This window comes from Podarcis vaucheri (assembly GCF_965113315.1).
Source record: "Podarcis vaucheri genome assembly, chromosome: 10".
In the NCBI taxonomy this organism is placed as follows: domain Eukaryota; kingdom Metazoa; phylum Chordata; class Lepidosauria; order Squamata; family Lacertidae; genus Podarcis; species Podarcis vaucheri.
The window spans coordinates 25,133,150-25,148,174 of NC_138748.1; positions in this window are offsets into that span (position 1 = coordinate 25,133,150).

Consider the following 15,025-nt stretch of genomic DNA (forward strand, 5'->3'; position numbering starts at 1 on the left):
CCAATGTCCCAGTCCAGTCTAGACTAGCAGAGGGTGGGCTGAAAAGGGGGGGAATTCAATAAATGTCCACCCTCACTGCAGGATTTCCCAGATTTTTCAAAAGGGGCTTGTGCAGGTCCAAAGGCTAAAGAACTACAGTGGCACCTTGGTTCTCAAACACCTTGGTTCTTGATGCTTTTGTTCTCAAACTCCAAAAACCTGGAAGTAAGTGTTCCGGTTTTCAAATGTTTTTCGGAAGCCAAACATCCGATGCGGCTGTCGACTATTGTTTCTGGAGCACCTGCACCAATCAGAAGCTGTGCCTTGATTTTTGAACATTTCGGAACTCAAATGGACTTCTGGAATGGATTAGGTCTGGCGCTTTTGTTTTTGCTCTTTATTTTTCATTTTTGTTTTTGAGGCTTTTTCAATTAATTTGTTTTTGTGACTGTGTGGAACCCAGTTCAGCTACTGATTGGCTGATTGATTGATTGATTGATTGATTGATTGTGTGACTGTGGAAGTGTATAAAAGCCCCCCATCCAAACAATGACTATCATCAGTGCAGGTAAGAATAAGAATTATTTTTTATTTTTATCATCTACAATACTGTCTTATTTATTTTATAGTACAGTACATTGATTATGGCTTTCATTTTATGGATCAATGGTCTCGTTAGATAGTAAAATTCATGTTAAATTGCTGTTTTAGGGGTTGTTTTTAAAAGTCTGGAAAGGATTGATCCATTTTGCATGACTTTCTATGGGAAAGCGCACCTTGGTTTTGGAACGCTTTGGTTTTGGAACGGACTTCTGGAACGGATTAAGTTTGAGAACCAAGGTACCACTGTAACTTTGATTTTGTGATACACAGGAAAGGGCTGCCTTGATTGCTAGTAGCAGCTACCCATGATTGGGGCAGCAGCACATCTGAAAAGCAAAACAAAAAGATTCTATCTATCCTCAATAAAGCTTTGTTGTCATCTAATCTCTCCGCAAACTTTATATCAAACAAATCAGGGTCATTCATCCCCGAACGAATCACCTGGAAATGACCATAGTCAACCTTTTGGCTTAGCAAGAATGCCTGATAATTCCAGGCCCCTGATCTGAGGATTTGTACATTTTATTTGACAAATGGGCCCACGACTCTTGTCAATCAGATCCAGCCCTTTTCCTTGTTAGAGTGAGAACTGCTCTCGGGGAAAAGGTGCAGATGCAAATTTGGATTTGAATCTACATAGTAATGAGCATGCCACCAACAAGAGCAAGAGGTATATGTGCCATCCATCTTACATGGCAATCTGCATCTCCATCAACTCTCTCCTTGGGCCGTTCATCACTCACCGCAACTTTGTTGTGCTCAAGCCCAGCTGATCTGGGGCTCTTTGTGTTAGGGCTGTATGGCGGGGTTAAATTCAGCAGCATACCTGACAGTAGACTGTGGCATTTCAGCAGAAATGTATATCAGGTAGATTGTGTGTGACACTGGTGTTAATTGCAATTATTGTTTTGCACTGATATGCACCAGTGTGTGTTTATTGCCTTGTATTGTATTTGCATACTGAAGAAGTCATTTATCTCTCCAATTCATAACCCCTGCAATCAATCACCTGGAGTCACTGTTTGGAATTATTCATGAAAGAGTTATCTTTGTTGTTGGAACTAGGCATGCTAGTAACATCCATTAACTTGATGAGTTTGTAGTTGTTGGAGTGGGGGTGGGTGGAATCAATATGAAGGTGGATCCCTAGGGCATAATTTCAGAAATCACTAATCCATATTCAGTCCATGCATAAATTCTTCTTAATCAAAAAGGAATTCTTAAGTTATTGCAACAGTTCTCATTTATGACTGCACACCGTGTAATAACTTGAATCAACAAACCTATATGCATTAATTATTTTAAAGGGGATCTGTTTAAACCACAATCCATCACAGATTTTGGCCTGCGTAAATCAATGGAAGCCCAGCTATGTTGAATTAGATCTACCATACAATCTTCTCAAACGTAAGCCCCATTAAGCTCAATGGGACTTAATCTCAGGTGCATCCATAATTGTCTCATTTATCTCAACCAGGATAAAATGCAGAGATAGAGATATGGGCTGCAATTCATGATGACTGATGGAGGTGGGGCTTTATTCATCCTTTGCGCTTGGCTGCAATGTGCATATTTATGAATATGTAGCCTTTGTAAATCATACGAGAAATGTAATTTTTTAAAAAATGTTTTGGTGGAGCCATTTCTGAAACGCCTTAGCAAAACCTGCTCATTTGAGCCACATTGCCTATTGCATTAGGGCAGTTGGGGGCGCATGACATTCATGTTCGCGCACACTAAGATTTTGTTGAATATTGACATATGCTGAAAGCTTTGTCAAACTGCACCAACTAGGTACACATTGTGGAAAAACTCATCTCTGCAATCACCACACAAGAGAGGCAGTTCAGCTGAGCATTTACCTAAAAAAGAAGGAACAACCATTGTGACTTGCTTGTCTGTTTGGTACCTAATTCAGGTTGCAATCCTATAGCCACTTTTTGGCAAACAAGTCCCAATGGGCTTTTTGTGAAGACAAGTACAGGAGTGTGCTACTAAGTCTAACATCTTCCTCAGTCCATGTTAAGACTGGAATGGACCAAACGGTATGTTAAATGAAAAACATAGTTTGGTGGTGTGTGTGTTTAGCCGTTGTAGGTAGGTGGGCTGATAACTATTGGGTCCATTGCACATGTGGAGACTTAATCCTTCCACTCTTGAGCTGCCATCCTGGTGAACACTCTCTCCAAAGCTGCAGCTTTCTTCCGGAGGAAGTTGCCATTGACACCATCTAGCATGGAAAGGAGAATTGGTGCCAATGATTGGATTCCCTAGGGCATAATTTCAGAAATCACTAATACATACCCAAGTGAATTAAGACTTGGGTAGCAGGAGCAATTTTTATCAGGACCATGGAACAGAGAGATCAATCCCTTTCTGCACACCTAGGGACGGGGGAGAAATTAGATGGAGTTTTTATTCCAAGACAGACCTACGTAATTGAAGCAGTGTGTGCATCAAAACACAGCTATCCTTTGAAATGCACATCTCTGAATTTTGCCACGCAAAATATTTATTACTTTTCCAACAATTTAAACACAACACTACAAAAAGAGGGGGGGAAGAACAATACAATACAATACAAAAAAACTACATAACACTGACATATTAAACTAACATAACCAAACAAAAACAGTTTAAAACACATCAAACAATTTCAGTATCTTATCTTTCATTCACTTATTTCCACGACCTCCTCACACCTCCCTTTTTGTATTCCACTTCTGTTAATTGTTTCAGCAATTCCTTTCCATCTTCCTCTGTATTCTATCCTATAATTATCTTAACACATTCTAACCTTATTTTTCCTTTAATATTCTATTAATCTATTTATACTTAATTCCTTATAACATTTCTACTAAAGCCATATAACTTCATTCCAACATTCTTCTAACATTCATTAATTTTACAGTATTTCTGTAAATAGTCTTTAAACTTTTTCCACCGACTCTTCTCCCTCGTCTCGGATTCTGCCAGTCATTTCCGCCAGTTCCATATAGTCCATCAACTTCATCTGCCATTCTTCCCTGGTGGGTAAATCTTGTGTCTTGCAATACTTCACGATGAGTATTCTTGCTGCTGTTGTTGCATACAAAAAAAAAGTTCTATCCTTCTTTAGCACCAATTGGCCGACCATGCCCAGGAGAAAGGCCTCTGGTTTCTTCAGGAAGGTATATTTGAATACCTTTTTCATTTCATTATGAATCATCTCCCAGAATGTCTTAATCCTTGGGCATGTCCACCAAAGGTGAAAAAATGTACCTTCAGTCTCATTACATTTCCAACATTTATTGTCGGGCAAATGGTAAATTTTTTCAAGCTTGACTGGTGTCATGTACCACCTATAAATCATTTTCATTAAATTTTCTCTTAGGGCATTACATGCCGTGAATTTCATACCTGTGGTCCATAACTGTTCCCAGTCAGCCATCATTATTTTATGTCCAACATCTTGTGCCCATTTAATCATAGCTGATTTCACCATTTCATCCTGGGTGTTCCATTTGCCACGCAGTTCTCCAGCCAAGCGATGTGTGCAAAAAGACACATACTGGACCAATGAAGGATGAGGGTGACTCTACATACATGATGATCTTATATATAAGGATGCATGTTGTTTCCAGTGTCAAGTGTTTTGGCATAGGGTTGCCAAGTGCTTTGGGCATTTTTGTAAATTACTTAGTGGTATATTCAAGTGGTATATAAATGTTGTGAAATAAATAGTGTGTGTGTATATGCATGCACAAAGTGGCCCTTTGATTGATTGACTGATTGATTGACTGATTGATTGATTCTTCTTTTTAATTTAATTGGGATAATAAAGAGTATCCTAACCTGGATCTGGAGAGTGAAAACAATATGTTAAATAAATTTTGTTCAGTACTGATGCTCCTTGGAGACTAGGAGCCAAACTTCACCCCTTCAAAAGCGGTAAGACATAAAGCTGTTCTAGAAGCTGCATCTAGATAAAAGATGCCAGTGACTGTCATTACTGCTTGATCACATCCACTTTGCCAGATAGTGCAGCTCAGAACTCAAGGGCTCTTTATCTTCTCTGTCATCTAGAATAGTTCCTGTAATTGCAAATCACTTCCAATAATTGCAAATCACTTCCAATAATCTTTGATTCTGTGTTTCCATACTTACTATAAAGGGCCAACTATTTTAAATGTATTTTCTTATTTATGTGACATTTTATGAAAATTGAAACATGGCCAAGTATTGTAAAATATTCTATTATTTTGTTTTATCTTGTCCCTGTTTCGTGAAAAGTGATTTCTTAGTGTGTTGCAATCAATATTCTGCACATGTCACTGAAATAAATCAGTTGGTGTGAAATTTACCATTGCATACCAGTATATCGGTGAAAAAGCCACAGTTACGTAACACAACAGTTGGCCTCTGCTTCAGTGAGAGAGGTAGAGCGCAATATACTGCAAAAAAATGTCATCTTATGAATACGGTTAGCCCATATTAGTGCCCAGTGCTATTTTTCTAGGAAAAAAGGTGCCAGAACTCACCATGAACACTTCCCTCATTCTCTTAGAATGTCAATGGCGCCCATCTGAGAGGTGCCAGAATTGAGGTTTGACAAGTTCTGGCTTTAAAAAAGTTCTGTTAGTGCCCCCTATTGATCAAACTGTTGGACAGGATGCTAAATGTTAGGCTCTTACTGACACATGTGGTGGAGGGAGGAAGTATTTGTCCAAATAAAAGCAACTACTAGACAAAATGTATCTCAATGTCCAGAGCTGGTGCTCCTCCATCTTTTCGTGGGAGAGAATATTAACTTTCAGCTCAAACTTCTAGTATGTCCTCTGCTACTAGCAACCAAGGTCAAACTAATGAGTGACTGGGAGAACTTAGCAGAGGCAGAATTAGGGAAGCACAACTGGTTTGGTCGCACTGGGCATGGAGACTTGGGGTTGAGACAACTATTGTTTCAAATGGAAAGTGAGAGGTGGGTGGTGCCAAATGTTGGCATTGCATGGTGTAATGAGCACTGTGAGGGTTTGCAAGAGTCAGGAGGCCCTGGCTGTGCTGACCTTAAATGAATGAGAAGCAGGCCAGCAAGCACGGTCAGGTGACGAGATGCACTATGGCTGGGAACAAGCCCAGGAGGACTACAAAAGGCTTGCATTTCGCCCTTGGACTTTGCCACAGCCATGAGGTCTTCTGCTGAGCTGCAGCCTGTTCCTGTGATCATGCATCGTGACCTCACCCAGCTGGACTTTTCAACTGCCTTGACTCTGGTACGTTTCTGGATCTCATCTCTGACCCTGGTTGGACTTGTTGCTGCTTCCCAACTGTGGACCTGCCACTTGGACTGCCTCTTCTACCCACCCCCCTTCGCCTGTTGGATCTTGCATCAGCTACTCGGACTGCCTCTACTCCCAGTGCCACTGCCTGTACCCTGGCCCCAGCGTTCCTGCCCAGGCCCCTTGCCAATCATGCCCCGGATCGTGACACATGGCACACCACTGAAATTTGAGACACCAAAGTCTGCTGCTGAACTTAGTGGGTGTGTCTCTGACAAACTGGTTACCACAAAGTGTGGCAAAGAGCACCTGTGGGAAAATTAAATAATGAAACAAAATTGCCACTGGGTTTAAAGCACAAAGATTCTTTTGTAACTGATTGGCAGAGTTTTATTAGGTAAAGGTAAAGGGACCCCCGACCATTAGGTCCAGTCGTGACCGACTCTGAGGTTGCGGCGCTCATCTCACTTTATTGGCCGATGGAGCCAGTGTACAGCTTCCAGGGCATGTGACCAGCAGGACTAAGCCGCTTCTGGAGAACCAGAGCAGCGCACAGAAACGCCGTTTACCTTCCGGCCGGAGCGGTACCTATTTATCTACTTGCACTTGACGTGTTTTCGAACTGCTAGGTTGGCAGGAGCAGGGACCGAACAACGGGAGCTCACCCCATTGCAGGGATTTGAACCGCTGACCTTCTGATTGGCAAGTCCTAGGCTCTGTGGTTTAAGCCACAGCGCCACCCGCGTATCTGGCTAAAAATTACGTATCTGGCTAAAAATGAAAATAGAGGGCTCCCCTCACATTAGAAGTCCGCTTGCAAATCTCATTGTAAATGCAAGGACCCAAGGCCAGTAACTGATGCGAGGGTAGGCACAGGGGCAAGGCCTGTGGTACAGCCCCACTCGTCTTTATGTTCATGGCTGCCCTCCAGGTGAGTAGCACATGAGAGAGATGGCTGGAAGTAAAAACCAACAAGGCTGGTTATGAGGCTGCAAGCACCGAACATCCTTCTGCACTTGTCTCTAATCCTGGCTGCACCGGCTCACTATTGATTTATTCTGTCATTATTCCGTTTGTTTATGCAATTTACATGCTGCCCTATAACAGAATTTCCCTGGGTAGCTTAGAAGATAAACAGGAGGTGGATCACCATAACACACACACAAATGCAGCAAATACCAGCAACCATGAAAAGAATATTCCTTTTAAATCAGAGAGCAAGAGAATATCTTGAAGTGTAGTTTACTTTAGCAACAGCACACATACATCACATTTAGGGGTATGTTGGTATATAGGTTGACTGACTATATAAAGACGTAACCTGTCAGGGAATGTTAAGCAGGAAATCAAGTTGGTGGTGGCAAAACCTCCTTTCACACAGCCATGGCGCTTCAGCCAGATCCACACCACACAGAGAGAGCACATTCAACACACATTTAAAGCACATGGCTCTCCCCAAAGAATCCTGGAAACTAGTTTGCTAATTGTAGTTCTGTGAGGGAGAACCTACTGTTCTTGGGATTCTTGGGTGGGGCGAGTCTTGTATTTTAAATGTATGGTGTGGAATTGACCTTCAGTTGAGGCCGCTCTCACCTTCCACGTTTTGATATAGCAACTTAAAAGTATTTCTCCTTTCCTTGACCACTCACTTAGTCCCACAATATAAAATATTATTTATTTATTTATTTATTTATTTTATTTTATTTTACACTTAGATCCTCTAGTATACCCAAGAAGTGTGGAGAAATCTACTACAGTGGTACCTCAGGTTACAGATACTTCAAGTTACAGACACTTCAGGTTACAGACTCCGCTAACCCAGAAATAGTACCTCGGGTTAAGAACTCTGCTTCAGGATGAGAACAGAAATCACTTGGCGGCGGTGCGGCGGCAGCAGGAGGCCCCATTAACTAAAGTGGTGCTTCAGGTTAAGAACAGTTTCATGTTAAGAACGGACCTCCAGAACGAATTAAGTTCTTAACTGGAGGTACCACTGTACACTATTTTTTGTTCCAGAGATGGAGTGGCAGTCTTTGTTGATGTTTGTATGACAGGCACCATTTTGAATCCAGTTGGTGGACCAGAACATGGCTTTGGATTGACTTCACCTGATTTTAAGTTTGATGTTTCTAAAAAATTCCCATGTAGTGCCAAGCACTCACCAGTAACAAACTACAAAGCATAAAACCAATAATAAAACAGCATGAAAGCAAGAAATCCAGTAAGAGCTAAAACTGTAGCGGCAAAGTAGACTAATTTGGGAAGGCTTACGAAAAAACATGATAATGTTGGGATTTACTTCACTTGGACTGGATCTACATTGATCTGTAAAAATGTTATTAAATATAACATTATGTAACTCTCAATGCAGTTTCCCATTCTCAAAGGCTCGTTGCTCTACAGGGCCCTCTGGTATCACATTTTAATAACACATTTTTAACATTACAGTGGTACCTTGGGTCTCGAACTTAATCAATTCCAGGAGTATGTTCGATTCCTGAAACTGTTTGAAAACCATGGCGCAACTTGGCTGTAGGAGCTTCCTGCGCTCAAGCAGAAGACGCAGAAGATGCGTCAGACATTTGGCTTCCGAAAAACGTTCTCAAACTGGAAAACTCACTTCCAGGTTTGCAGTGTTTGGGAGCCAATTTGTTTGACAACTAAGCCATTCAAGAACCAAGGAACCACTCAGTGTTTAGAAGCCCACTGGTGATAGTGCATGGTATGCATTAAACACAACTTTTAATTTCTTAGGCCCAGAGCTCTCAGAACTTGACTCAACCTGGGAAGAAACTATGCCTTGAGGTAGGGCCACACACCCACACCCCTTTTCCTCTTGTGGGGGAAGAAAAGAGGTGCAACCTGACAAAATGGCAGGTGATCTTGGGCTGTTATCTATTCAGTGCCTACTACTGAAATGTATTAGGTCCAAGGGAAATAAAACTCTGGATTTTAAAAGATTTTTTACACCCAGTCCTTGGGCAGTTTATTAAAATTCACTTTTATTCTCTTCAGATGTAAAGACCCCCATCACACTCTGTCACTGAATAATCCTGAAACCCAAATTACTTCTGAGAAATGATGGTGTCATTTCTAAAGCTTTATATATGACCCCTTCCAGAGGTTGTTTATTATAGCATCAAGAAAAATTTTATATTCTGGCATCACAAGACAAGAAAATAAAAACCGATGAGCAAATAACCCTTCGAGTTGTTCATTATTTCTTTGTGACTAGATAAAAAAAAATGTACCCCTTAGCAGAACAGAAAATCTGGTATTCACATAAATCAAAGCTGGACATATCAAAGCACTCTTAACTCATCCGCAAATGGCCAGATATTATTAACTGAAAGTCTGCAATGTAGATGCTGAAATCCTGCTTTGTATTTGTTGAATTCCAGCAATTCAGTGTGCTTTCTCTAGAGTTGTGCCTCAGGAATCCTCTGCTTATTCCATTTACCGTATATTATGGCAGCAATTTTAAGTTTGCAAAAAGGCACTCCATGCTTTCCAGAGGTGAATAAATAGAGTTTTTATGGACTTTCAAGAAGGCACTAAGCTACTTTGAAGCAGGTAGTTGATTTCCATGCTAACATTATTTAAAGGGATGAACAGACTTCAATCCTACAGGATTTGCATTATTTTCTATTACTACCTCGAGATCCACCAACTGGAATCACATACAAAAAAGAGTGCTCCTGGAACATGGAGCACCAAAATTGAGCTCAGTCTTTTTCACTCAAAAAAATCCACTCCTTATTCACTCACCAAGATTTCTGCAGTTCCATACCCAAATATTAAAGTGGAGGGCAGCCTTTTTGTTGTTTCCGTTTGAGTTTTCTCCTAAGTCATGGAATTCACTGGGTCTTCAACTGTCAATACACATGGAAAGAAGAATTGTTCTAGCTGTTATAATTAAGAACTACCTTAAAGTTAGCTGGAAACTGCAGTCTTTGAGAGAAAAGGGTTGAAAATGCCCCCTCTTCGTTGACAGGGTTATATCATCGTTTATCTTCTGTAGCTACTGTTGATCAGTTTGAAGATTTAAGGGGCATCTTGAAAATAATGAGAGCAACATTCATGACTCCCGTTTATCTGTTGAGTATTAAGTTAATGTAAATACAGGACTGAAACGGACATCTGAGAGTTAGGAAAAATCCACATTGGGAGTCAGAAAGTCTTGCTAATCATTCAAAGACCTACCATATATATTGAACTACCTTCAGCTTGCCCTGATCGAGGGGACCAAATGTGATGATAGATCATATGCCAAGAAATGTCTGAGCAAGGAGCATCTCATCGCTCCTCCTAGTCACATGCCATGCCCTTGGTACCTATATCCCACTTTCTCCCCTAAGTGTAGCACTGAGCCCCTCTGATTTCACATCTCATTTATTCATCTCATTCATTTCCATACTGTGGGGTGTGTTGCATGCGCTGTATGCCATTTGCTTGTTTCCCTGTTAGAATGTGTGCTACCAACAGCAACTTTATTATTTATATGCCTCTCATCTGACCGGGTTGCTCCAGCCACCTTGGATGGCTCCTGACAAACTATTCAGAGCACAGTTGCAAAATCTTCCCTGAACAGAGCTGCCTTCAGATGTCTTCTAAAAGTCAAATAGTTCTTTATTTCCTTGACATCGGATAGGAGGGTGTTCCACAGGGTGGGCACCACTACTGAGAAGGCCCTCTGCCTAGTTCCCTGTAACCTCACTTCTCGCAGTGAGGGAACCACCAGAAGGCCCTCGGAGCTGGACCTCAGTGTAGTGGAATACATAGTGTTGATCTTCTTATCACAATGTTTGCCAACGATTCTCTCCCTTGGCAAAGGCAACTGAGAAACATCCCTGAAATGTTGCAGAAATCCACCAGGCGATGGTTTTCTTGGGTTCATCCCATCTAGCAGGAAGAAAAAAGTGTCTCAAGTTTACACCTTTTAAGTTTATTCCATCAGCAAAGCAATGTGTTAAGTGTCACCAACCATTGTGTGTGCTAAAACTGAAAAACAAATAATCCCATTTGATTGGGCGCTGGGTTCCTACCATGATGGCTCTCTCCTCAGCATAAAAGTGACTAGTTCTTACCATGCTGCTGTCTTCATTTGGCCTGGGAAAGCTCTGTCTTTTCCTGAACGTTTCAGATTTACATGTTAAAAAGGTAAAGGACCCCTGACAATTAAGTCCAGTTGTGAATGACTCTGGGGTTGCAGCGCTCATCTTGCTTTACTGACCGAGGGAGCCGATGTTTGTCTGCAGACGGTTTTTCTGGGTCATGTGGCCAGCATGACTAAGCTGCTTCTGGCAAAACCACAGCAGTGCATGGAAACGCTGTTTTCCTTCCCGCCGGAGCAGTACCTATTTATCTACTTGCACTGGTGTGCTTTCAAACTGCTAGGCTGGCAGGAGCTGGGACCATACAATGGGAGCTCACCCCGTCATGGGAATTTGAACCACCAACCTTCTGATCAGCAATCCCAAGGCTCAGTGGTGTACACCACAGCGTCACCCGCGCTTGAGATTTACATGTCAGTGAAACTTACTTTAGGATGTGTATCAAGCTTATTGGTTGGTTAGACAACACTGGTCATTATATTTTATTTTTTAATACAGCACAGCATTTCAGCCATTCACTTTGAATCTTTAGTAAACATTTAAAATTAGAACATGTAATAAATAAATAAATAAATAGATAGATAGTCCTGCCCAATGCTACTTAATTTCTAGGAGGAAAGCTGAAGATGCTGACCTGTCTTCTTCTTCTTCTTCTTCTTCTTCTTCTTCTTCTTCTTCTTCTTCTTCTTCTTCTTCTTCTTCTCCTTCTCCTCCTCCTCCTCCTCCTCCTCCTCCTTCTCCTTCTCCTTCTCCTTCTCCTTCATCTTCCTCATTGAATTTATATACTGCCCTATACCCAGAGGTCTCAGAGTGGTTCACAGAATAAAATCAAAATATAAAACCACAAAATACATTATCAAAATAAAAACAGCAACCCAATAACCCCCCACCCCAAAAAAAAACCCACATTTTAAAAGGGCATAGAATGTACTGTGAGTTTGTATTTCCACATGTTTAGATTAAGGTATCAATACATGGCTGGTTGTGGCAATACTCATGTATGCCATTTTGTTCCACTTAGAATAGTTTTACTTGTTTTATCATTGTAATTGTTTTATCTGTTTTTGTAGTGGCATGTTATACTGTTTAAAGCTACCCTGGGAACTCACTGTGAAGGGAGGGGAGGAGACAGTAAACATAAGCAAAGAACTAAATAAAACCACACAGATTGCTCAGCGGTCCTTACCTTGCAAGGAAGGCAGAGCCTGTTTGTTGCAAACCCTGTGATTCAAAACCCTATGTTATCAAAAAATTGGGGTAATTCCCAGGGCAAGCCCTATCAGACGTTCCCTTCAGCCTGTTCCTATCCTGTACAGCCTGGCTGCCAGAAATACAGAAATACAGTGGTACCTTGGTTCTTAAACTTAATCCGTTCCGGAAGTCTGTTCCAAAGCCAAAGCATTCCAAAACCAAGGTGCGCTTTCCCATTGAAATGCAAATGCAAAACAGATTAATCTGTTCCAGAAAAAAACAACCCCTAAAACAGCAATTTAACATGAATTTTACTAGTATTATAAACAATTTTACAGTATTGTAGATGATAAAAATAAATTATTATTTTTTCTTACCTGCGCTGATGATGGTCATTATTTGGATGGGGGGCTTTTACCCATTTCCGCACTCACACAATAAATCAGTCAGTAGCTGAACTGGGTTCCACACAGTCACAAAAACAAATTAACTGGAAAAATTTCAAAAACGCAAAGTAAATAGCAAAAACAAAAGCACCAAACTTAATCTGTTCCAAAAGTCTGTTTGTCTTCTGAAATGTTCAAAAACCAAGGTGCAGCTTCTGATTGGCTGCAGGAGCTTCCTGCACTCAAACGGAAGTTGTGTTGGACATTCGGGTTCCAAAAAACGTTCACAAACCGGAACACTTACTTCCAGGTTTTTGGTGTTTGGGAACCAAGGTGTTTGAGTACCAAGGTGTTTGAGAACCAAGGTACCACTGTAAATCTAAGATGACCCCACATAGGTAAAAAGATTCTGTGTGGATGTTCCGGATTCTTCTTTTTCTTTTGGTAGGTGTGCAGAGCCTGTTTCTGTGTCAGCCTAGTAAATCCTATTTTTAGCGACACTACAAGCCCGCTAGGGATAGGAGTCAGCAGCAGAATAGCAGCAAGAGCTTCACTGTTCCTCTGATTGCTTGCAGGTGGGATGCTGAGATGTGTCAATCAAACCCCGTGTGCATAATAAATTGGGAGACACAGTGTGTGACATGAGAGGAGTATTGAAGCCTGTCACTAAGCCCCGCTGATTCGGGGGTGGGGGCGGGGGCTGAGAAATAATGGTATGCCCACATATTGAGAGTGTGAATGGGTGAGGGAGAAATTGCTACTTTTTGCATTAAACCCTTCCTGTTTCATTTCACAGGATTTATATACCACTTAATCATCAAAAACCACCAAGCAATTTACTTAAAATATACATTCCAATTACCAATAAAAATACGATGTTGAAAACAAAACTAAATTTCAAAGCATAAATTAAATCAAGAGTTTTAATAAAATAACCATTATAGAATAAAATTACATATTTAAGTACCTGTCGAGTTTCTGGGTAGGCTAGCTTCAACAGGTGCTAAAAACAATGAAGCTATTATATTTATTTAACACGGCTCTATTCTTACCTCCAAAGAGCCTAGATTTTCAGTGGTGGGAAAAACTACAAGCACGTGGAACCAGCACATGACAAATTATATACGAAAGCAAATACATATATATATATATATATACACACACACACACACACACACACACACACGCTTCCAATATGGGCTGCCATATGTCTGGGTTTTCCTGGACATTTTAACTGGCTCCTGAAAACTCTGCCCGGATACCATTTTTGACAGATGAATCCCGTCTTTGTCCTGGAAATTCTGGACGTATGGCAGCCCTATGTTAGCTCATTTGCTGGAAAACAAGGGTGGTGGCTGAATCAGTGGCGGAGGAAGGGGGCGCTGTCTAACCCAGGTGTCATCACTAGGGGGGAGGTGACAAAATGAGTTTTTTTAAAAAAATGGGCTCACAAAACGTTTTAGGAGTGACGTGGTGGCTTAGGCACCTGCAGGTTTCACGATGCCTAAAATGGCAGTGTGGGACTTGCGTCTGCCCTCCACCTCTCCCTCCACCACCCTACAGCTTAGGGGGAGGCAGCAGAGATGCTCCAAGTGGTGGAGAGGTTCGCCCCTCCCCCATGGGTGGATCACCACGCCCCCGGCTGCAGGACACGCCCCTGCACTAGGCACTGGAGCGGCTAGCTACACCACTGGGCTGAATACTTTCTGTTCACTTAATGGTTACCCAAGCTATCTGGAGCGACAAATGAATGACTTCTAATTTGTTATGCTGAAAGGTGTTTCCCCTTCAACAACAACCACAAAGGTACCCTGTAAAGTTGGACAACGGAAAAGGTAAAATATCTCACTTTTGGAAGTGGGTATTTTAAAATAGCACACCTGACCTGTTCTTTTGTGAGAAGAATGAAAAGATCAGCTTGTCCTCAGAGAGGCCAAAGGTCTCAGAATCAATGTTTACGCAATTCATTTTCAGCCAGCCTCACTCCAAGCCATAATCAGGCCGGAGAGACATGCATTTTGGTTCTTGGAAGAAGGACTTTTACATAATGGTAGCTTGTAGAATGGAGCTGCTTTTAAAGGGCTCAGAGGAATGGGCAGAGGGAGAGAAGATTGCCTCACAAAAGTGATCACTGGAAGAGTACAGTTTAATTTTTTTTCAGCAAGCCTTGCTTGACATTGACAAGACCAGCTCCTTGACTTAATAATGTGTAGACTTGTCAACTTCTGGGCAAAAAAGGAGAGCCATGACTAGAGCATGGATTGCTGTGGCTCGGTCAGTCCTGTGACTAGGGGTAACACTGGTGTTTTGCTTTTATTTACTACATTTTTAGACTGTTTTCTACTCCAAAAAATGCAACCCTTTCTCCTTTTTGGCAATAATGCAGTTTACAACACATAACCGTATGTGTTGTAACACCTAACATTTCCAGTTCTATCCCAAATGCCCAAACCAAACAAATCAGAAATGTGATGAGCTGTGTATGCCTAAGAAT